The sequence below is a fragment of the Corvus hawaiiensis genome, chromosome 11, assembly GCF_020740725.1.
Source record: "Corvus hawaiiensis isolate bCorHaw1 chromosome 11, bCorHaw1.pri.cur, whole genome shotgun sequence".
Taxonomy (NCBI): domain Eukaryota; kingdom Metazoa; phylum Chordata; class Aves; order Passeriformes; family Corvidae; genus Corvus; species Corvus hawaiiensis.
The window spans coordinates 13,760,385-13,784,668 of NC_063223.1; the positions used below are offsets into that span (position 1 = coordinate 13,760,385).

The 24,284-nt window shown below is 47.8% G+C and overlaps 1 long non-coding RNA gene across 1 annotated transcript; it reads right to left on the reverse strand.

The window, feature by feature from the left end:
* Positions 1 to 502: 502 nt before the first annotated feature.
* Positions 503 to 23,513, reverse strand: LOC125331754. Its single transcript, XR_007206167.1, has 4 exons — positions 23,238 to 23,513; positions 20,678 to 20,846; positions 10,966 to 11,069; positions 503 to 1,930 (listed from the first exon to the last, which is right to left on the reverse strand). It is a non-coding gene; the product is annotated as an uncharacterized LOC125331754 (long non-coding RNA).
* Positions 23,514 to 24,284: the final 771 nt, after the last annotated feature.

Here is a 24,284-nt window from a genome sequence, read left to right on the forward strand (position 1 = left end):
GTTCCAGCACTTCAAGCTGGATTTTGAGACAAGAGAAGCCTCTTGAGCACAGGATTTCCTGATTAAAATAGAGAGGGTGAGGGACACATAAAAAACAAAGAGCAGAGCAGACATCCCATATTCTTCCAGGGAACTTTAAAAATTTCAGCTCTTGGGAATAAAGGAATAGAAATGAAAGGTGTAAGTTCTGAACTGCCAAAAATATCTCACTTCCCTACCCCTCAGTGGGAGCATTGGGACTCACCAACCATCCTACTGAGGATCCAAAAACCCTTTTTCAAGAACAACTAAATCTGTAGGCTTCAGGGAAAGGTAAACAAGCACCCACACACATAAATAAAGCATGGTAATAAATGTCTTAATAATTAGCAGTGATACAGATGCAGCTGAGCAAACAGCCCTGGATCCAAAAAAACAAACAAGCCTTCTGCTTTGTGTCCTAGCTCCAGTGATAATTGCTCACACGCCTTCATCACAGGGGATCCCAAAGCCCTTAGTAAACAGAGACAGGGATGCGTATGGAATGGAAGCTGGGAGAGGCAGTGGAGTGGTGCAAACCTACTGCATGGGCTCCCAAAAGCCACCTCTGGGTCCAGCACAGTCACTGCCCACTGGTACCTCAAGGTGGGTGCACGGCCACAGAGAGCATCTCCAGCAAATCCTTCTGCTCTCCAGGAACTCCACTTTCAGATTGCTGAGGGGGGAAAAAAAGGGACTGAGGAAAACTGGGCATGTTTCCCTGCTTTGCAGAGCAGCCCCAGCCCCCAACATCTGTGTTCATACGTTGCTCCAAAGCTGCCCTTGGGCTTGGTGGGACAGCACTGAACAGCACTTGGCCTCTGTGCTGGTCCAGGGCCATCTAGGACAAGACTAACGCTCGGTCAGGAGCAAATCTACAAGACTTTACTCTCAGTTATTTTTCGCTCAATTATACCAGAGGGAAATCGTGTTATGAGAGGGATCAATAAGGAAAACAGAGCTGGAGGAAGGAAGAGAGCGGTACAGAAACACACACGCTCACACAAACTCCTCTCTTCTGAACTCCAGCTCCAAAAAAAACCAACCCTTTGAACTTTCCCTTTGAGTCCTGAGCTCTTCTAGCTTTTTTCCTTCTTCTTTTTTTTTATTTCCCCCTCCATACTCAAGGATTCATTTCTAACCTTAGAAAGAAAATCCTCCTTCTGTAACAGTCATTAATTGGCTTTGGAGAATCTGGGCCACCAGATATGCCCCTAATCCTATACACACTTCCAGTCCCATGTTCAGAGTTGGGTTGGCTGGCACTTCTCTCTGCAAGAGACTTGTTAGGGGAATTAGCTGCTTTCTTCAGCCACTGCAGCTGTCTGGCTTGATACATTTTTTAAATGTGGGGGGAAGAAAAAAGGAAAAGGCAGTCAGCAGATCATGTTGGGGAGACACTTACGTGAATTTTTCTCTCTCTAAATAGTACATTTCTCCATTATCAAGACACACAAAGCATTGTCAATCACCTTGTCCTAATACAAAAGCAAAGAGCTTGCCAAAAGGTTGGCAGCAATCAGCACATCCTTGTGGGTGGCAGGGTGTTATGAGAGCGAGTGCCACTTTGATAGGAGCTGTTTCGACTGGGAGGGTGTTTGTCATGATTTAAAACATTAAACCGTGGAAGTGGTACATAAAGGCTGACACAAAAATGTCTGAAAAACACGTCCACATGGCTTCTTCTCAAAGGTCCCAGGAGCCAAACACAGCTCAGGGTTGTGAATTCCCAGCTGCCCTTAGGAAATCTTCAGCTCAAACCTCTTCCAGTGTGGGGGGATTTACGAAGCAGTAGCCAATTGCAATTCACCACTTCCCCAGGTAGTCCCACCTCCAGACACTGTTCTCACATGCAGGGCATCTCCAGGCAGCAGGTGGGAGATATTCCTCCACAACAAGGGGAAAGTGATTCCTGCAGAAGATAATTCAGGCAGGGGTCAAAATTAGGAGCCTCTTCCCAGAGATCCCACTCTCATATCCTTACCAGTACATACCAACAAGAACCAAAATGAAATTAAAATGAAGCTGAATTACTGTCTTGAACAAAAATAAGCCTATTCACCAATCCAAACACATATGAGAATCCTCACTAGAAGGAAAAAAAACCCCAACACATACGGTTTATTAAATTATTCTTTTTCTTATTACTGTCTCTCCTGGTTCAGACTGAGGCATTGAAAAGCTACGAGACACATTGATCTTGTGCTATTTCCCATTTAATACTGAAGCACTTGAAGCTCATGGGAAAGGTCATTCTGTCCACATCTCTACCTGAGGAGATTTGGATTGCACAAATGAACACCCAGACGCTCAAGTCTCCCACCCATCACACATGGCTATCCTTTTTGGGTCAAATCCTGCCAGACTACGTTCAGCATCCTGTTGGTGTTTTTTGAAAGATGCAAAGTGTCCTTTAAAAGGAGAAAAGCCAGCACAGGATGGAGTCGAGAGGCTCTCCAGCTGGAACGTTATCCTGGAAACAGCCATAAACTGTAGAGGTGAACTCCAAATGAAAGATCACACAGCAGGGACCTGGAGGTAAGCAGATGGCTTTGAGAACTGGGAGTCCCACACCAGCTACAAGCAAGTAATTACCAGCAAGTCACAGCTGGGCTGGACAACACGAGCAGGTGAAAATGTGACTATGCTAGGGTGACATGCTAGTGTGATCACACTGCCAGCATCCTCTGACACTTCTCCTCTCCCCTTGCTGGTCCTAATGCTACCAAATGTAGGGATTATTTCCTTTAGAGAAATCAGAGACTTTTCGCCATAGGAGGCCTCTAAAAACAGGGGTGGGAAGGAAGTTGACAAGATGCTCTGAAGTGGTGGATGAGTGTAGCTATCACTGCAAGAGGTGAGAAGCACATCCAGACGAATGCAGAGCTTGCCAAAGTGGCTCTTGAGACCTGGTGAGGCACAAGCTGAGGCTGGGAGGGAGATTTCTTCAGCCAGAGCTTGGGAGGGCAGTCTGGGGCCGCAATGTGGGAGTGACATTTCCGCTAGGCTTGGCCACGAGGATAGGAAAAACTGGATTCCTCACTGCCTGCTGTCCACGTGGGTCTGCTCTTGAACAAATACAGACAGGCTGCTCTGAAATCTTGGAATTTGCCCCCCTCCTGAGTTCCTGGCTGTAAGCCCCAGTTGGGAGGGAGCAGCTAGCACCAAATTTCTGATCCAGAATTGTGGGCTGGGCTGTAAAAGCCAAACCAACTTCAGCAGCCAGTCTGCTCCATGTGTCTGGCTTTTTTTTTTCCAGCTTCTTTGTCCAATCTGTCTGGAGTGTAGATATATTGACAAACTCTCAGGAAGGACCTGCATTTCTTTTTGTGCATCTCTGGAAACGAGAACAAAGAGGATGCTGCTGAAATGTCTTCTCCATTGCAAGTTACTGTCAAGTAAGTTTGCAACTCTCTTCACATCCATCGGTGTGAAACTCTTGGGCAACAAGCTGATTTCTACCTCTGCTGAAACCTGGAAGCTCCTGGCCATTTCCTCATTGCTGGCCCTGGCAGCAGGAAAAGGTGCTGACCCCCACAGTGCTGAGCCTCCCAGTGCTGAGCCAACTGCAAACCTCCCAAAAGTTTTGGCCTGACCTGGTAGAAATTACTACAAACATCATTCAAGCAAGGTAAATCAGAGCCCACACCTCCCTCAGACCCCCTCCCTTCTGCATTAGTTTTCTACCAGTGCTGTAGAGGTCTCCTGCAAAGGACCACCTGATGCTTTTGGACAAAGAAGAGAAACAGCATTTCATCAATGAAAGCAAACATACTCTTCCTCCCCACTGCCTCACCTCTGCCCCCTCCTTGCCCCCACCATACTGTCTCTTTTTCCTTTTTTTGTCACACCAGCAATTTCTGACAGATTTGGGCAAAGGCAGGCAGCTCTATACAGCCGGTGTGCAGGGATGTCAGTGTCAGATCCTCTGCTTTTCCCCTTTTTTCTCAGCGGCGCTCAGAGCCAGCCTCTCGGATCGACTGGCGAATGACATGCCTGGCTGGGCTGAGGCACTCATATCGACGTTTCCCCAGGGTGCTGCTCCTGATGGAGTTTGCAGCAGGAGCTAAAAGCCGCATACAGATAACTCTTCCTTCCCCTCGCTTCCTCTCCTTCGTCCCTTTCAGCAATTCAGAGAGAAGAGGGTGAAGAAAATTGCACTTGGATTAAATAAACTAACAACCAGCACGCAGGGCTTTTAGCTGTAAGTGAGCCAAGTGTCCTGTAACATTAAATAAATGCAAGATTAACCTTCAAGGCTTCTACACTAAATTATTTATCTTGAGAGGCAAAGAGGTCGGGATTGAAACAAAGGGTAAATATTTGAGGAGCGCGCTGCGTGCGCTGGCTCTGTGGCTGTTTGCCCACAGTGCCGGTGCTGCCAGCACTTCCCTGCCGGGGGGACAGCCGTGGGCTGGCTGTGTCCCCAGCCCGTAATCACCCTGCGATTCAGCTGTGAGGGCAGCAGAGGGGACAGCCCTTGTGCCACCAGCCATGGCATCCTGCCTGGCAGAAGTTGCGAGGTTGGGGGAGAGCCCAAGTGACCTGACAGAGGCTGATAAGTTGCTGTGATTTCACCGAGCATCCCGGGCTCCGCAATTAGCAGTTGCATCTGCCTTCTGTACTGGAGTATTATTAACTGCATGATTTACATCCAACCATTTCTGCAGCCACTGTAGGCAGGGAATTACCTGATAACAAAATATCCTGCTGTTCATGCTAAGTGACAGACTCAGAAATATCAGTCTGTTTAATCAAAGCACTAACAACACCAAATAGATGAAAATATTTTGCCATTCCCTAGCTGATCTCCCGTGTTAAGATCCTTAAGAATTATTCTGTCTAAGATATGCCAATTATTTTCCTTTCAGTAAAAAAAATTAAAAAGTAGCCACTACTGGGAAAGCATACAGCATCTGTTTAACTGTGAATTGCAACTTTACAGTGTATTTTAAGGTGAGAAACACAAAAGACAGCTATGGCCAGGACCGATGTAATTAGTCAGGATGCACAACACCTTAAATTACCATCTCTGTGCTTTCTAGAACTGCCAGGCTTCAGAAAGAGAAGCAGCCAGGATCTCAGTGTTAACTCACCTGGAAAAACCTCCCCTAACACACCTTTTCCCTATAAAGAGCATCACCAACTCACTAATCAATGACTTTGCTTGCAGAGCCCATTTTCTCACCCACACTCCCATCCCAACCTGGTACAAAGGCAGACCACTGCAGGTGCCACAGACCTCACAAGATCATAACCCCCTGTGGCACTGCCCAGCACCTGCCACATGTTTGGTGTTAGATGCAAAAAAATTTGAGGGCGGGAGGAAAATGATAAAGCTGCAACCTATCAGATAAAAACATTTCAGCTAGTTGTCAATACAGCAAATTCACAGCATCGTAGTGAAAGCGTATGCAGGAGAGAGCAAGACCAGGCTGCCCTCTGCCCCAGGCTGGTACTCAGCAGGATGGATGGAACTCCTCTGCCAGTTTCTCAGTCTGTCCCATCCATGTACAATGCATTAAACCCCTCGAAAGGTGTAAGGTCAGGGAGGGATTTTCTCTGAGTGAAGGGAATCAATGGAGTAGGATTTTTACCATCCTTCACAGCAGGGTGTGTGCTGTGGACTGTTGGATCATCTGCTTATGTCCATGTAGCAGAGCCCTGCTGTTTCAGAAATCAAAGGCACTGGCACTGCTCTTGATCCCTCAGTGTCTCTGAGGAGTGCTTCAGGTGGTGGGTTCAGTCTCCAGCCCAGGGTGTGGGTGTGCCACAGGCTCCCCCCAGAAAATGCTGCATGCTCTCCCTCCTGCTCCTCTCCCCCTTGCACCGAAGCCTCACCCACCCAACACAGCCTCAAGAGCTGCTTGTCAAAAAACCCCTTCACTCCCAGCACTCCCATGAGACCCCAAGACACATCCAGGAGCAGTGTGGATCACAGAATCATAGACTAGATTGTGGTGGAAGAAACCTTAAAGACCATCCAATTCCAACCCCCTCCCGTGGTCAGGGACACCTACATGACCAGATTGCTCAAAGCCCTGTTCAACCTGGCCTTGAACACTTTCAAGAATGGGACATCCACAGCCTGTCTGGGCAACTTGTGCCAGGGCCTCGCAACCCTCAAAGCCATGAATTTACCCCTAATATCTAATGTAAGCCTACCATCTTTCAGTTTGAAGCCATCACCCCTTGTCCTATCACTTCCAGGCAACAGCAGGAGGAAAGCTGGAGATGAGATGCACAAAGGGATGAGCCACCCTCCCCTCCTGCCATGGGGATGTGTGATGCCTTCACTCATCAGCAGAGGAAGGCTTTCCCTCTGCTGCCAAAGAGCGGGAGTTTTAGGGTAGGATAAGTGACATGAGCAAGCTGTGAAACCCAAGTGGCACTGACATACACTGCTTTCTACCAATTATGAGCACAATAATAGGTAAAGAAGCCATAGCAACAAAAACTTGACCTGTTCCACTCCACAGATACAGCTGAAGCCCATTCTAGCTTTAATGTAGTCTCTTAACACCTACTGCTATTAATGGCTCCTGCATAATAAGGGGGATTACAGATCTATTACAGATCCGTCACCTCCTAAAGAATATGCCATTAATCATGATCATTTATTTGCAAATTGGTTTATAATTTTGCAAATCTTTTGCAAATTACTTTAAATAGCAGAGTGGGGGGCAAGGGACTTTCAAAGCAGACTTCCATGCTGATGCCTTCCTTGGCTAATGACCCATTTTGAGCCAAATCACTGCTTGTGCACATCTACATATATATATAGGTATTTATTTATGGGAGCAAACTGGATATGTGACAACCACACATTGTCTGGATCACAACCAGATATGTGAGTGACAGCAGGTAGCAGAGAACACACAGGACAGTGTATCTGTCTCTGCACAGATACCTTTTTACAGGTTGCTTCTCACCGGGGCAGCTTTTACAGATGAAGAGCAACTGTGTATTTGTGTGTGTGCCTGCACACTGGTGACACCACTGCCTGGGACACAGTGAATATCCCTGTGTGCATTTCCTTGGCCTTTCACCCAGCTGGTGTGCATGAGATTTGGAGGCTGGGCACAAGGTTCACACCCTCCTTACCTCAGTTGTGCAAAACCTTGGTGTTACACCTCACTCCAGAGCCAGCAGCTGATTCACTCCAACCAACTAAAAACCCTTCCAGCTGCTTGGAGACTCCTCCAGGGCAGAGCACAGGACAAGAACAGATTGAACCCTTTCCACATCCCACAGCTCAGGCCAGGGTTGGGTGAGCACAGATAAACCCCCTACCCTCCCACCCTCACCCCCAGCTTCCATGAGGCTCTGCCCTTCTTTCCGGCTTTCCTTTAAACTGACCCCAAAATCCCCTTACCTACCAGAGCCTCCCCTCCCCTCTCCTCATCTCCAGCCTTTTGCATCCATCCCTGCTTCCTGCCCCTGCGGATTAAGTAGACTTTGCCTGGATTACAGCTGCCAATCAAGTTCAAGTGCATTTTTAATAGTTTAATTTGTGGCACAAGGTTTCAAATAAAATCATCAAGTGCAGTCGATTAAACTCATTAAGTCCTTACGGACTCGTCTGTGTACTGTGCTGTTATCAGATTCAGAGACATGAGAATTAATTAGGCCACTGTTATCCTTTGTCTGGATTACTGTGCCAGGCCCAGCAGCCAGGTGCTTTCCTGTGAAAGCATGAGGTCCATAATCTCCTTACGAGCACAACCGGGGAGACAGCAGCCTAAGAGATTTCTTCAGCATTCCTCAAAGATCAAACAACAAGAAACACACTGTTCTTTGATTTTTTTTCCCCTCCTCTCTTTTTCTTTCTCTTTTTTTTTCCCTCTACGTGCACAGCACAGCTCATGACTAAAGGCAGTTCAGTGGGGACAGGGCAGGTGAGTAGCAATGGGCTGCTGGTAGCAGGGCTCCACACACTGATCACTTCTTCCAGAGTACACCAGGGATGTCCTGCAAGGCTGCTTCTGCTTCAAAGGGATGCCCAACAACGCTTACTCACATCTGCTGGGGCTACTTCTCCACTGCCACATCCGCTGGGTCACTGCCCACATTTTGGGAGAGAGACTAAGGGTACCCAAAGGGACTAAGGGTACCCACTGCACCCCTACAGATCCAGCAGAGTAATGTGAAATCACAGCTGATGCACAGCACAACTCACCAGGGTACCCCAGATGCTGTTGTTTCTGCAATGAGCGTCATACCTCCAGCACATGCTTTACCTGCCTCTGGGAACCAATGCAGATGGTGACCTGCTTGGAGAGGCAGATGTGCAGGTGGGAAGGACAGCACAAGCCCCTGGCTGCCAGGTCTGTAGAGATCTGAAGGTGAGGATGTACTGAGATGAGAGCCCATATGCATGCTCCAGTCTGTACTGCGGAGTATGGTGGGCAGATGGGCCAAGGTGAAAATAAACAGGATAAATGTAAACTCCCTGTACCTGACTGTACTTCCACTTGCAGTATTCTGGCCCCTACCCATGGAGCAGGATCCCACAACACAAATACCAGCACAAAACAAGCTATATATTCTCTAAATAATTTGCCACCTACTCTGCTCAGTGGAGCAGAAATACATATTATATATTGTCCATCTCAACAGAGCTTTTAGCAAGCAACATCTCACATTTGTTACACCAACACAGGAAAACAGTGCCTGTACCATGCAAATGCCATTATAGGCAGCTGAACAACTGGAGCTCTGCAGCCCAGGGGAGGCTAATGGATTCTCTTCCCATGCCAGCAAGATCCAGCCACAGGCCTAAGTGAAGATGATACCAGAGAAGAATTTAAGTACCACAGGCAGATAAGCATCTCTGACTTTCTAATGCCATGAGAACCTTCACTGAGACCAGGGATCTGAAAATTTCTCCCCTCATAGTAAGGTTGCATCTCATTTATCAAAGTCAGCTATTACAGAGGAGGGCAGGAGGTGTGAGATCCACAGCCAGTGATGACAAGTAGGTGCCCATGTGTGAGAGCTGAGGGTTGCTGCCTCAGTCAGACCTTTGGTAGTGGAGTTAGCTGGTCCTTGACAAAGCAGTTATTTCCTAGAGCAACCTGTGTGCAGGAGGGCCTTAAAAAGGCATATTGCCAAAGAGGGGTTTATCCAAGAGGCTTTTCTGGTGGACCCAAATCCTTTCCAACAGGTCAGCTGCTGGCAAACATGCTGCAACAAATTTATGAGAACATAACCACGCTGTAAAGAGACAAACTTAAGGGACAAAGGAAAGTAATCCATATGTAGGCTGGCAAGGGTTTTGTGCTTGCTAAGAGTCCTGCTGAATTGCATTTGAGGGAAGCTGAACTATAGCAATTTCTAGACTAAATCACTTGGGCCTGCCAGTACTTTTACCAGTTTATTACAGAAATTTACTCACAAGGGTCAGTGACCCCTCAGTCAGTGACTCCCTCAGGTGACTTCCTGAGCCATGTTAAGCTACGAGCATTTGTTCTCATTCCCTCTGATATTCTCTTTCTCTGCTCCTCCTCTCCCACTTCCCATTTCATTCGCCTCCACTGAATCCCTTCTTTTTTTCTCTCTATTGTCAAATCCAGGGAGTAGGGTACAATGTGAAAAGACAGTGGTGGCAGAACAATGAGGGATGTAGATGTGAAGGAGCAACAGAGAGGCAAAAGGGCTGGAGATGTTTGCCGAGAAGCCTGAATGTGATGGAGGGGAAAGGGAGGTGTGAGGAGCTGCAGGAACGGCAGCAAGGCAGCTGCACTTTTGGGAAAGATGAGGATTTTCATACCTGCTCCCCTGTACAGGTAATATGAAGACAATGATGAGGAAGAAAGAAAAGATGCAGCCTCCAAGATGCAAAAGGTCCCCAGAACCATTTTAGCTACTAAGGTGCAGAGAGAACAATGGCAGCTGCAGAGCATAAGGAGAGGAAGAGGCATTAAGATTCGGCACAGAGGAGGAGGACTAAAGGGCAGAGCAGTGGTTATGGGCAAGAGGGAAAAAGTCTGATAGCATTGAAGGAGATAAAAAAGAGTGCTGTGTTTTAATGGAGAGGAGTGCATTCCCTCCAATAGTGGGCAGCCAAGAGTGTCAGGTGAATTCTGCTCCCCTCTCCTAAATGTGAGTGCAAACAATCATGCATTCCCTGAGCCCAGAACATCTGCACTTGGACAAGATGAATCCTACTGAAACCTTGTACCACCTTAACCAAAGTGGTGCAGGTTCAGAGCACTTTTCTGCAACTGGAAAAGTTCTCCAGGCCTGGCATAAATCCAACCCTCAGCATTTCCCCAGTAGAAGTGTAAGCAGAAATTCTTCAGGAAATACTTAATACACGTCCCTGGAATATAAATTGCTGAAAGTATAAAGGCAACCCAGTCTACAACAGGATCTCTTCTGCTGTCCCAGCCCAGCCAACCTCCTCCTGCTTCTGTGGTTCTCCACAGATTATAAATCACAAGTGAAAACATACAGAGCAAGCAGGCTTCCTTTTTCCTTCCCAACTCCAGGAGAGTCTCCGTGCGGTGTCTCCTTCTCACTCATTTGTTTTTTCTTTCTTCTCCCCTCATGCACGCTTAAGAAACTGATAAATGTCTCTTTAAGGACGTGTCTGCTGCCTTGCCGCGCACCCTTATAAATCAGATAAATATCTCAAGGATCCTTATCCTGGGAAAATTGAGATAATTGCACTAAATTGAAGAGCCTCTATTTTTTTTTCTTCCTCACCCCCTCCCATCCTTCTTCTCTTTTCAGCTGGAGTCTCTTGTAGTAACAGGTGTGCTGACTGCTAATTCCTGCCCAGGAATTACCCCCTCCATCTGAAGGGATGGCCCTCAATAGCTCCAGGCTACCTCCTGAAGTGAATTTTAACCAAGATACCACATCAGTCGGCAACATTTTCATAGCTCTATCTGGGTCTCTCCTGGAAGAGTTCACCCTTGCTGGTGCACCTCTGACACCCACCTGCTCAGGTGGTATCTCTGCAATATGAGTGGAGGGTTGTGTCTGTAAGGGGTGAAGCAAGTTTGGCTCCAACACTCCCCTTCTGCCATGGACTGGTGCTGTAGCTGGAAAAAGGGAAAACAGAAAAAAAAAAAATGGAAGGATGGATATGAACAGGATTCAGGTGAAAGAAGCTGGAGCATTAAGAAACAGCAGAAAAATTAGCACGGTAGTCAAGTCAAATTACAACAAGTCAAATCAAGTGAAGAAGGCCCTCAGTGATCTAAACCTGCTCCAAGCAGGTCCTGAGGTCTCTTTCAACCCACACCTCTTGGTCCCATGGCAGAACAGAGGAACACTATTGCTATGTGGGGGGAGGCAAAGACCCCAAAATCAGTCCCCATTTCTCAGTGTAATCATAATGTACTTCTTCCCCACCTACAGAAGTGAGAACACCTCCCACCAGCAGCACCAGTTATGTTGAGGTGTTATCCCTCCCTTCCACCAAAGGAAGGAGCCACCAGAAGAGCACGGACAGGGCGGCAGGTGAAGAGATCAAGGAACAAATTGTCACCCTGCTGGTTTTCTCCCAGGTGAAGAAAACTCTACAAACCAGAAGCCTACAACTGTGTTTTACTTTTGGTGCTCTACAGCCAAACACACAAGATAATTGGGACTGTCAGAGGGACTGAAGGTGACTGATGCTGCAATCCAAAGGGGATGATTACTTCTCCAAGAGATTTCCAAGGAACACCTGGGGTCACCAGGGGCGCCAGCAAAAAGGATTTTTAGGTGACTTTGCATCAGACAGGAAGATAAGCTCAGAAGGTTCTCAGTGAGCAGAGATGACTCTACACTCAGAAAACTCAGGAGGTGGCAGGCAGGGGATGGTGACACAATGGTGCTCAGTATGGCCCTCAAAACCACAGGCCTCTTCCAAGTACAAATTAGACCTTCCAGCCCAGCCAGCTTCTCTAAAGCCTGAACTGGCTGGAGGAAAGCAGAACAGACTGGCTCCAAGCCCCAGGAGATAATCACTGAGCTTAGGCAAGTGGCCCTGAGCCTGCAGGTGTGTTGAGAGAGGAGGACAACAGCTGTTTCTACTTCACCCAGGTCCTCCATGCCAGGACAACCTTCCTTCACTCCCAGCAGAGCCACAGCTCCCTGCAAATTCATCAGGGCCCATTCTGTATAAAATGCTCTCATGTACAATAAAAATAGCCCAAGAGCCCAGGCAGGGCTGAAACAAGTCGAGTGTGGTGGCTGAATAAAGTGGCTCAGAGCTGTGAGTCCAGCCAGAGCTCTGCCAGCACATCTCTAGAGGAAATAGTTTTCAACTGAAGGACAGTCCATTCAGATTTGATATAAAGATTAAGTTTTTTACAGTAAGGGTGGTAAAACACTGGCACAAGCTGCCTGGAGAGGTTGTAGATGCCCCATCCCTGGAAATATTCAAGGTCAGATTGGACAGGGCTCTGAGTAATCTGATCTAGTTGAAGATGTCCCTGCTCATTGCAGGGGGTTGGACTAGATGGCCTTTAAAGGTCCTGTCCAACCCAAACAATCTCCACCCATTCCAGGTTTGCGGTGGAAAGAAACAAATTTTGGGAAGGTGGGAAACAGCTCCTCTGAAGTCCTCTGATGAAGAGGAGATGGAAAGAAGGCTCATGATCAACTCCCTCTTTTCAGTTGCAGCCCAAATTTTCTCACCTTTCTCTGCCAAAATACCAGAAACAGCCACCACAGGGCACCATGTCCTGTACCCAGAACAGGTGCAGTAAACGGTGACTCCCTTGCTTGCTCTATGTCATCCACATAGACTCAATGTGAATTTAAAAGTAGCATCACTAATGCAGAAAAGGGGGATTGGTTCTCCATAGCTCCCCTCAACCCTTGCCCCGGCTCTGCAAGGAGGCTGAGTGCAGCTTTCAGCGCTTATGGGACAGGATGACCCCTACCCAGCCTTCAGAGTCTCTCCTGGCATCAGCAGGCTCCACACAACATCTCCGTTCCTCTCAGGAAGAATAGGCTTGACGGTGTTTTGACTCCTTTCTCAGAGACTCCCACATGGCACTTTACAATCCAACTTTGCTCTTAAATACACATCCTGGGCTGCATCCCAGAGATGTGTGTCAGGCACGAAGTGCTGTCAGTCAGCCCCAGTCACAACACATCAGGGCTTAGGAGAAGTCTGACTGATCAGGGCGAGGGGGGAGGAAGCACAGGAATGAGAAGAAAAGGCTGAACAGCAAAAAAAAAAAAAAAGAGGAGAAAGACAAATCAAGCAGGAAAATGGCAGGAACTATTCCATGCAGGAAAGGATGTTTTTCATCTGCAATATAGCAGCAGTGTCAGGCACCAAACAGGACAAAGATGCTCAGATACAGGTTCACAGAGAGGAGGGTGGAGGAAACTCCTGGGAGGGCTCCTGGGCTGAAGTCCGGTGTCTCTCATCCATGTGGCTTCAGGCAGCAGGGGCTGAAACGCGCTGCCACATCAGCAGCATGGCAATTAATGTAAAGTGGGCTGTGGCGACAAAGCTACCAGATAAAATGTGTGCCTGGCCAAATGCCACTCCAGAGCTGGCTCCGATGGCAGCACCCTCAGCCAAGAACGACCAAACAGTCACGGCACTGTGGCTGCCTCTCCTGTGCCACGGAGGAGTTCACGGAGCGCAGGGAATGTTCACTGCAGGAATGACGTGGGGTAGTTCTCATGCCGCCATCCCAACGTTTTCCTCCATAGGAAGGTACCTGCAATTCTAACAGTCAAGAAAGACAAAGCTGGACAAAATAGGAGCAACTGAGGAATCAGCTAAAGCTGTGCTCATTTGAAAGCAAAGGTGAATAAGTTTAAACAGAGATTCAGAGGAATGCCTATGAGAGGGCACTGCAGTGGAGAGGGAGGAGGTCCCTCCCCTTTCTGGGAGAGGAAGGACTTGGAGAGGAGACCTGGAACATTGCATAAAAGTTTGAGATTACTCAAGTATGTTCATTCTGTGAATTTCAGTATTTTCCACCATGCATGAAATGAGTAAATATTCATTGGGCTGAAGAGAAAGCGAGGAGAGCAATGAGGAGAGATGGCTCCATAGCATAATTTATGTAAGTATTCACCGGAGCTTGAACAGGAACCCACATCTCCCCTACTCCCAGGTGAGTGCCTGAGCTTCTAGGCTGAAAGTCCTGCTTCTTTTCACTTGCTCACTGCAACCCAAGGTTTAAAAAATATTTAATTACTCCTTCTAATGTTGAAAAGTCCAAATAGGAGGACTGAGCAGATTCTCCTGCCAGCTCAAAATCAGAATTACCTGACAATCAAGAGGGTCTTTCCAGGTGGGTTCAAGTCTCTTCCAAAGGGAGAAAAGATAGAAGCAGGGAGTGCTCTAGCCATGACACTATTTTGTGAGAGTGGCCAAAGTTTCTCACTCCATGCAGACCCTGATCTCTGAGCCATGCCCAGAAGATGCTTCATAGACTGGGCTTTGCCGGTAAGCCAGATGTGCTCAGAGTAACCTGGTGTTCCAACAGCACTGACTGGTTCAGCACACCAAAAACAGAGGTGAGTCTGGCAGAGAGAAGAAGCAGATCTTCAGGAGGATGGGAAACAGAAATATGGCAATGATATTGCAAGGCAGCTGAGCAGGGGCTCTGAGGATCCAAACTACACCTCTATAGCTGTTTTTATGTCTGGGATTTCTCCACAAATCCATGAAAGAGGACAACAGACTTGTGCTCACCTACATCACGAATACAAAGGAAGGAACCTCATGAGGAACCGGCTGCTCAGGCAAAGCATTCCCATGCAAACCCCAGTGCATCTCATCACTCTCTTGCCTACAAGGAGGCACGGTTACCTCTCTAGCTCATAAAGGGGGTGAGGGGCACAAGCCCTCACTCCCTCTTGCATAAGGACTGTCTGCACCTCTGGCTTCATGGGCTGAGTTTAGCCAGCTCACGTAGCATTGCGTTGGATTTTTCTTTCAGCTGCATGAGAGACAAAGGGAATGAAGTGGGTGGTGTACACTCTGGCTTCACGAGGCATTCGCTAATCTCTGAGGAGGAACCTTATTAGAGAAATTGAAAAGGTCATTAGGGGTAGGGATGGGAAGCTCTAGAAATTACACATCACCTAGAAAAATGACCAGAAGAAATGGGAGTCTCTGTGCAAGCTGGCTCATGGGGAAAAGTGAGTCCATCACTCTTGCTTCCTTATATTCCCCATATTCGAAGTCACTGATGTGGTGAACTGACCCTGGCTGGATGTCAGGTGCCCACCAAAGCTGCTCTACCACTCCCTTTCTCAGCTGGACAGGAGAGAGAAAATATAATGAAGACTCAAGGGTCAAGATAAGGACAGGGAGAGATCACTTACAGCTACTGTCTTGGGCAAAACAGATTCATCTTGGGGAAATTAATTTAATTTAATCCTTTAAACCTTGGGAGTCTGTGCTCAGTCATTTACTCTCACCCTGGAAGAGAGCTTGTGAGTCTGACCAGTAGGCCAGCACTCTTGCAAGTCACTTTTCTGATCCAACAAGGGAAGAAGAAATGGCTGTAGAACGGAGGATACAGAGAGCCTTGCCTTTCACTGGCTCATCTGAATCATAATTAGAAAGTGCTGCAAAACATCTCTGCAAACCCAAGAGGAAACCAGCCTGCCCTTCACCCTGTACGGAGATCAGTCCAACAGCACGTGCTCGCGAGCCCCGGCCCAGCTCCGGCTGGGTTAATGTGACAATCCATTTCTGACAGCGTGTCAATACAAAGCAATTTAGGAGTGCATGAAGAATCGACCCGAGGTAACAGGCAATTTCTCCGCTCTGCTGCTTAGACGGAAGTGGGGACCAATGAGGCCACAGTCTCGGAGCACACTGAGCTCGGCAGGGCCCGCTCTGCCGGCACGTGCTGGCATCTTAGCAGCACTCACCAGAGAGAAGGGTGGAACAAGGCAGGAGCAAGACACCTGCTGTGAGACACAGTCTCGGGATGGCGACAAAGAAGAGTTGAGGGTGGCAGCCCATATAGGTTTTGTTAATTGGGAGGTATTTGAATATGTGAAGTAACAAACTGGCTGAAACAGAGTAGATAGACTTAAACATACAGATGATTATAAGGCAGCACCTCAGCCTCGGGCTCATGCCACGTTCCCTGTGGGCAGGGAACCACTGCTGAACCTCGCCAAGCTGGAGAGGGGCAAGCAGGTGGTGCAGGCAACCCAAAAAACTGATTCCAAAAAGTCATCTCTTCTTTTAAGCCAAACTTAGAGCATGCCTGCATGGGACCCGAAGCACTAACACCATGCTGCTGCCCTTCTTCCGTGTACTCAAGGAGCACATTTCACACTGGTGCATCTCTCCATGCAGGGGATAAGAGAGGCCATGGGAATTAGCAGGGAGGGGCAGAGAGTGCTGTGGGACAGGAATTGGAAGGCACTGGCATCACTAAAGGCTGAGCTGCCCTCCTTCCCTCTCTGTCACAGCACAGATTGCAGGGAGGGCCCTCATTTGCCTCTTGCCCACATGGTAGCCACCAGCAGCCATCTCACAGCACTGCCTCCACGCCGTGAAAGTACATTGGCACAAACAGCAGGGCTGGCATGGAAAAGTGGAGGGCGAGCCCAATCCAAGCAAATCTGTTTGCAAACGCAGAGCGCAGCAGCAGCGTGCTGGCAGTGCTCATCCAGCATGATGGGCTGAGGGACACTCCCACCACACTAAAAGCATCTCAGTCTGTCATTATTAAAGCAGAAAACACAACAGATGCAGCCTGTGCCACCGAGTCCAGGCTTTTGCTCCCTCGCAACTCAGGATGTTGCACTCTGAAGAGCTGATTCTGATCACTCACTCACCTAGAGAGGCCAGAAGTGCCGCCTCCTCTGAAAGAGTCGGGAGAAACTACCCTTGCTGCCTATTTTTTAGATGGAACAACTTTAAACCAGGCTGAGCTTCCCACCCATGCCACGCACAGCAGCTGTGGAGGGTGCCAAGCATGGAAACGCAGAAGTCAAAAAAGGAGGAATGGATAGAGAGAGGAAATATAACATTGTTGTAACTCTGCCAGAATAACATGCTGGTTTAAACCTATCCTTGGACATATTTTTATCTGGGACATCATGGGATACAGCCAGGGAGGCAGGGTTTGAGGTTGGATCCTTTTTGTGCGGTTGCATTAAGAGTAAGATTCCCACTTTATTTTGATTTAATAAGCTAGTTAAAGCATGTTAACAAAATTAAAAGCATTATTAAAGGCAGATGTACTGGTGTACAAATAGCTAAGCATCAGTTTTGACTTTAGATGATCCACAGCTTCAGCGTATGCTTCTAATAACCAGCTGTCACTTACCAGAGATGTGGTAAGTCTCTTTTTAAATCTTAAATGGGCATATGGATGTTACATTTAAAGTAGTATTTTCCCCTCCTCACTTCTATCTTTTCCCACAGGCAACTGAGCCAACTCACAAATTTCCTGCATCATTTTTTCTCTTTGCTAATGGGATGCATGTTGAGATCAGAAGGACCAAATGATGACCTGTCTTTATGTTTTCTACATCCCTTTGGAAAAATCCATATGACTCTCTGTGTGTCAAAAGAGTCATAACATTCCCAGATGCCTCAGTACTAATTGCACTTTTTCTGCTTGAAGCCACCAAAGTCCCCTGAGAAGCCATTCAAGCACAAGCCCATTTTGTCCAGCGCTGCCATGTTCCTGAACAGCTTGCAGTAACAGGCTGGTGAGCACAGCTCTTGGAGGAGCCACCACCACCAGCCCAGCACGAACACCTCCTTCAACACAAACTGCATGTTCAGGGGGTCCAGAAACTGGGGCACTGTCGGGCTTGTGAGAAGCAAAATCTGTTTCTAGGATGGGAGTAGGGGAGAAGGGTTAAGAGAGAAAATCAATCGCATTTGCAAGGTTCCAGTAGGACTACAGTAGAAGTGCCATCAAATTGAAACAGTGCTTGAAATCAGGAAAACACTTCCACCATCCACCATTTTTCACATCTTTTTCTTTTTAACTGAGGTAAATGCACTCAAGAGTGCAGGAGTCAGTACCTTCCAGCATTGTGGTCTCTACAGGATGCCATCTGGGACCTGCCTCAGCCCAGGTGCCAGCCACATGCACCAGGAGGAGATGATGCCAGCAAACCCCACCATGCTGGAAAGCTTTGCCTTGGTCCTTTTTCCATGAGAAGGAGCTGACACCCACCTTTGACTCTGTTTTTCCCTACATCAGCAGAGGAAGACAAGGCTTTGGACACACCAAGAAAGAGCATCTATGAATATGTTGCTGTAACAGAAACAGACCTTCCTTGCCCCCCACAGAGGTGAACAGCTGGACTGCCTTCCCCAGGCAATGGCCACTGCTGCCCCGGCAAGCAGAGGAGAGCATCACAGCACTTGCTCTCCTCTAGACACTGCTATCAGCCATAAACACAGGATATTTGTGGTCTAAACCTTTCAATCCTTATGTCTGAAGGTCCTGTACATTGTGCTATCAATCATTTAGAGGAATATTAAACTGCTGGAGAGCTGACGATATCATTTGCTATGTTCATTCCCTTGAGGATCAAGTGTCTCAGTGAGAGCAGGAGCAGAGTCCAAACATGGAGCCTCCCTTATCCCTGATCTCATTACAGGCCCTGCTGCTTCCACAAACCCCTTTTCCCTTCAGGTCTCTCTTCCCACAGCATTGACCACAGCTCATAAATTAATAAGTGCATGCATTTTTCAAAATCAGGTTTGTGGCGAGCAGATGTTGAAGATGAAGTGGAGGGGAGAAGGGGGAAGAAAACAAAAACCAACACATACAAAAATTCAAACACTGTGAAATGTTTAACAACATGTAAGTCCTTCAAAGCCACAAAACCCTTGGTCCCTGTCCCTGGCTGGATTCACTAATAGGTTTGCTGCCAGTCCCAGTGTGGAAGGCAGGGGTGCATGAGGACCCTGAACCCTCTGTTTTGCCTCCAATTATATGCCAAGTTAAAACTCAGGGAAAAACAAAAACAACCAACCTAATCCACAGTCATTCTTTAATCCTGTGCATCTTATTAAAAGCAAGAGGACAAGATAATCCACCCAGACTGGCAAGTTGGAGGCTGCTCATTTCCTCTCCAGAGGAAATCAGCTCATGTTTTCTCCTGAGGATCCCAAGAGGCCCGAGTCCGAAGACACTGACAATATGCTACAGAAAAGAAAAAAAAAAAATTAGAAAGGAAGGTAATTATGGAAAAGGTTCAGAGGAAAACATATTTCTGCAGTGCTGCTGAGGCCAAGCAGGAGCTGTCCATGCAGCAGGAGCTGCTGGGTCCCCACTCCTGGTCATCAGAGGATCACACTGGAGAGGCAGAGCTGGGACAGGAGTTAGAGGGATGGGCAACTCCAGGGATTGGGCACCAACAGCCTGAGCTACAAAAAGGCTGAAGGAGACAAAAGACACTGTCTCTCTATCTGTGCAGCCAAAGAGCTCTAGGCTGGCCAGGTCACACAGCTGGAAAGAGCTGGGAAGGGGGGACCTTGATGCAGGCACTCACTCTGCACTTACATTCTTATCCCTTGCTCTGTCAGGTCCCCTTAGGCAAAGGATGGAGGCGGCTCAGAGGAGCAAACACACCCAGTAGGACACAACAGCTCTGCATGCCATGGCCCCAGGTGCTGGAGAGGTGTCAAAAGCCAGGAGGAGCAACAAACCTGACAGAGCAAAGGTACCAATGTCACTGTTTCCCTCAGGAAAGGTGGGAAAGAGGAGCTGTAAAGTCAGCAATGCCTTCACGAATGTGATGGATGAAGACATATGACAGGATGGAAGATCATTTTGGGCCACCACCGCTTGGACAAAAGAAATAGAAGTAGCTCCGTTAGGAGAGTGCTGAAAGTTTGGATGGACACTGAGATTTCTGTTAATGTTAATAATAAAAAGAGAGAAACGATGAAAAATGTCCCTTCTAGGAGACTAACTACCTAAATAAAACCTAAAAACTGCAACAGTGAAAGCTCACACATCCTAGATGGAACAGTTAAAGACTTGAACATCAACTGTAGATGCATCATCAAGACATGATTGTGACTTAGACTCGATATTGGTGAATGATAAAAACACAGTGGAAGAGATGTAACTGGAAAATAACCTTGGACAGAGTGGTTTATTTAAAACTCTTGCCTCATTTTGACTTACTCTAAACAGAACAGACAGATAAACAACAGCAGAGTGCTGCCTAAAGGTTCCTGGTTTCAAAAGGGCAAACCCAGCCTTGCCTATAAAAGGCAGGTTCAAATGTCTTTGAACCAAAGGCAAAGCTCCCTGGGGACTTCACCCCAAACACAGAAAAATAGTGAAGGAGTAGGTCCTGGGTGGCTCCTAACTTGCTAGAATGAGTAGAGCAATGCAGACAAAAGGAATAAGAAGAGAGCACAGAAAGGGAAATGATTAACCAGCAAAGAGCAAAGATTTTAGGGGCTGAAAATAGAAGGGATGGAGTGGGAAATGCCAAATGTCAAATGAGTTAGACCTGAGGAAGGATATTAAATAGTGAGAGGTTCTCTGGTCATACAAACACAAAAGTAATAAAGATAGAAGAAGCAGTGCTGTGATTCAGTCTGTGGGAAGAGAGTTCACAGGAAATCTAGGTGAGGTCCCAAGACTAAACAAATTCTTCTCAGCAGCTCTGGACAGTGACAATAATTACAAGCATATGAACTTAGCTGAGTGGCTGATATGGAAAATGTACTTACCACAGCTGAGAGAGAAGGGAAGATCCAAGACCTTTCTGTGATCAAATCACTAGGCCAGGTATCTCACAACCCAGATTCCTGGAGGAACTATTCCATGAAACAGACAGATTGAGAGCAAGGGCTTCAATAAATCCACCAGTAAGGAGGTGAGGAACATAAAATGCAGCACCTGTAAGTAAGAAGGATGAAAAAGCAATCTGAGCAGCTGTCACCCACGGCCCTCTGCAAGGGAGGAAGCAAAGACTGGGCAGGGCTGTGAAACGTGGGGGATGCAGGACTACCCCATTTGGGATTGTTTTTATTTTTATCTCACCTTTTTGTGCTACTAACTGATCTTCTAGGTAAAGGAAAATACACATTTTAGTGAATCAATTAATGAAGGGCCATGATTTGCTGTGAGAAAGAGGAAGAGCTTATCCCAGGCACTACAGTGGCAGAGTAGGATTTGATGGAGGGATAGCTGTGGACAAGGAGGGAAGGGTACAGCTTGCAGGGAGTTTAGCAGTGGAGTTCCCTGCAGAGTGGTCTCAGGATTTGTCCTGGTCAACAATTTCCCTAATGAGTCTTTCTTAATTAAACTAGCCTATGAGAAGCAGGAGAAACCAGGGAAGACAACTGGAAGCACAGCCTGAACACGGCTCAATCCCTGAAGGAAACCATATAGTTTTCAAGAATTTCTGCCGCAAATGGGGAATTCATAAGTTGAAAATGATTGAAGAGGAAAGGACTTTGATTGTAGGAGTCAATTACAGGCTGATTAGTAAGATAAAGGCACAAAGCAGGTAAATTTGATCCTAAGGTGTATGCAGGGGAGGATTTCCAGCAGAGGAGGGCATCTCCCAATTCACAAAGTAAACTGGTCAGCCACTCTCAAGAGCAACAATAGATGCAAAGAAAGGCTGTCAGGATAACCAGTGGATGGGAAATGGCCCAAGCAGAGCAGGTACATGAATTTTTTTATTTATTATCACGATGAAGGAGATGTGATTTCTGTCTCCTTTCCAACTATAGTCAGTAAACATGGGAAAAAGCAATGGTGGTAGAAGGATGACATGAGTACTAAAAATATATAAGCTAGAAACATGTCTAAGCTCAAAATTATGCCTCACCAGAGTAGGGAGGCAGCTGGGGCAAACAATGAAAAAACAAAGAAGGAAGTCTTTTTAAGATGGGTCCTGCTAGGAGTATGAAAGGGATTTTATGAGGTGGTTCCCAGCTGGGAATTTGGCCAAGGTACTGGGGTTAACACACTCACTACTCTGAAAAGTACCAAGGGATTTTCAGCAGCCAGAAATTACCAAGACCTTGGTTTTAAATCTCCACTGCTGAAATGCAACTATTTACTCAGCGCAGTTCCACTTGAGCAACTATGTGAAATGCTGCTCTGAGACTCCCTAAAGTCTCCCGGGGAGCAGGCAAAAAAATACATATATTCTGTCTGGAGCTGATTCTCTTTCCACACATCTGTCCCTCTCGTCCTGCCTCACCACTTACAGGATTTGCATCAGAGTAGGCCAGCTCTCAGAGCCAGGCAGCTCCCAGCCCCTCTCCCTGAGCCTGTCACACCGTGGAGACATCGCCTTTGGACATTTAAGCACAAGGAGCAGGGTCCTGGGCAGCCAGGGGGGACATTGGCCACACAACAAACACCTCTGTACCCCTCCTGGCAAGCAGAGAATGAGTTCAGGCATCGCAGGCTATTGTACAGTTTAGACATGTCCAAGCAATTCCAGCTAGGAGCAGATGCTTTCAGAGCCACTCAAGACTTCCTTAATAACACAGGCTTACCTGGACTGAAAGAAAACTGAGCCATCTCCATCCTAAGCCAAATGAGAAGGTACCAGCAGCCTCCATGGTACCCAGGTAGCAAAGAGCTCATTTTAACAGGCATCATGTACATGGGAACAGACACTGTTTAGGACACCCATTGTCCCAATGCCTGGGTATATTTTTTTATGCTCAATGCAATGTGTTTTCTTGCAACAACCACCAGACTCTGCAAAAAAGAGACTGCTCAGCCAGGGCTCCCCATTTCTGGGGGGGAATTATTTTGGGTTTTTAAAGCCTTGTCCCTTCTTTTACTCCGTATTATTTGTGCTGAATGATAGAGGGGAAAGACCCCGCACCAAAGCCTGGACACGAACCAGGGAGCACTAAAATCCTGCCCTACCAGCAGTGACCAGCATCCACAGCACAGTGTGCAAATGCCAAAGCACCACAAAAGAGCAAACCTGAGCAGAATAAATCCTCCTCCAGCTGCTTGTTGTTCATCCCTTGCTGCTCAGTTTGGCAGCAGGGCTGAACCAAGAGGGAAGCCCAGATGCTGGGAATGGGGCAGCAGGCAGAAGGGTGCTCTGCAGTGGGCTCTTCTTCCCACAGGTGTTTACATGCCACTGGGCAGAGAGGTGGATGGAAGCAGATGGAGTGGTTGACACATAGAGGTTTAGCAGTGAAACCTCCCAGTCCTGTGAGCCCATAACTTGCCACAAGAGTAGCAGGTCAGTCCCCAGCACGGTGACTTCAAAGGTTGCCAACAAGATGAGGTGCAGCTGACACTTACCTGTCCTGCTCCTTGTCCCAAGGAAGAACCTTTCACTTTCCTCAACTTCGGGAGGCTCTCAGGAGCTGAAATCACAACAGAAAAGGGCCAAACAAACTGCATGGGGTGCTGGGAGAGATGTGCCCAGTGCTGATCTGTCCCACCCCATAGCCAGCCCTGCCTTTGCACTTCACACCCTCTGGTGAAACCGGGGGGCCTGGCACCCCTCACCACCCCGGCCCCCTCGGAGAGGGGCCAGCAGGGGCCCAGGCTGCCCAGTCCCCAGTGGTCCCTCTCTCACCCTCCTTGCTGCCCCAAGCACAGGCACCCCCTCCTCTCCTCCCCCTCCCCTGCCCTTCCCTGCTTGTTGCACGAAGGGCGCGTTTGACCTCAATCTGTCTGCCCGGATTAGAGTCCGGAGCCGTTCCCCTCTGCCGAGCACAGAGCCCCAGCAGGGCTGCGAGGCCTCATCTGCCACGGCGGGTTCTTCCAGAGGGCTGCCACTGTCACAGGGCATGGAGACACAGAGGTGACAAGGGGCAGTGCTGGCTGCACCCTGCCACAGCCGTCGCTCCCGGCTGCTGTGGGGGACAGGCACGGTCCCACCGAGCTCAGCTCGCCCTGAGAGGTGGGGGCCAAGCAGAAAGGGTGAAGTGGTGAAGGAGAAGTGGGAACATTATTATAAAGGAGTGGAGATGGTTGCATAGGGTGAGCTTCAGCTGCAGGGATATGGATCCTTTGGGTTTGCACCAGCATTTCTTCGGACCACTCCAGAGACACTCACAAATAAAAGTAAATAAAGGTAAGTATAGAAAATACAGCAGGGCACAGTTTTTGGCCCAAGGCAAGTGACACAGCATGGCTCAAAACAGCTGCACCCTACAACCTGTTCCCAAAATCAGAGTGACCTCACTCAGACTGCTCTCTGGGAGGCATTGCTGCCCACAACATCCCAAAAAAGTGCCTGGTCAGGAGACAAGTTCCCACAGGAAGCCCCTTTAACTTCACTGCATCCTGTCCCATGCCACAAGAACCTTCTGCTCTGGCTGAAGTCCAGCACCACACCAA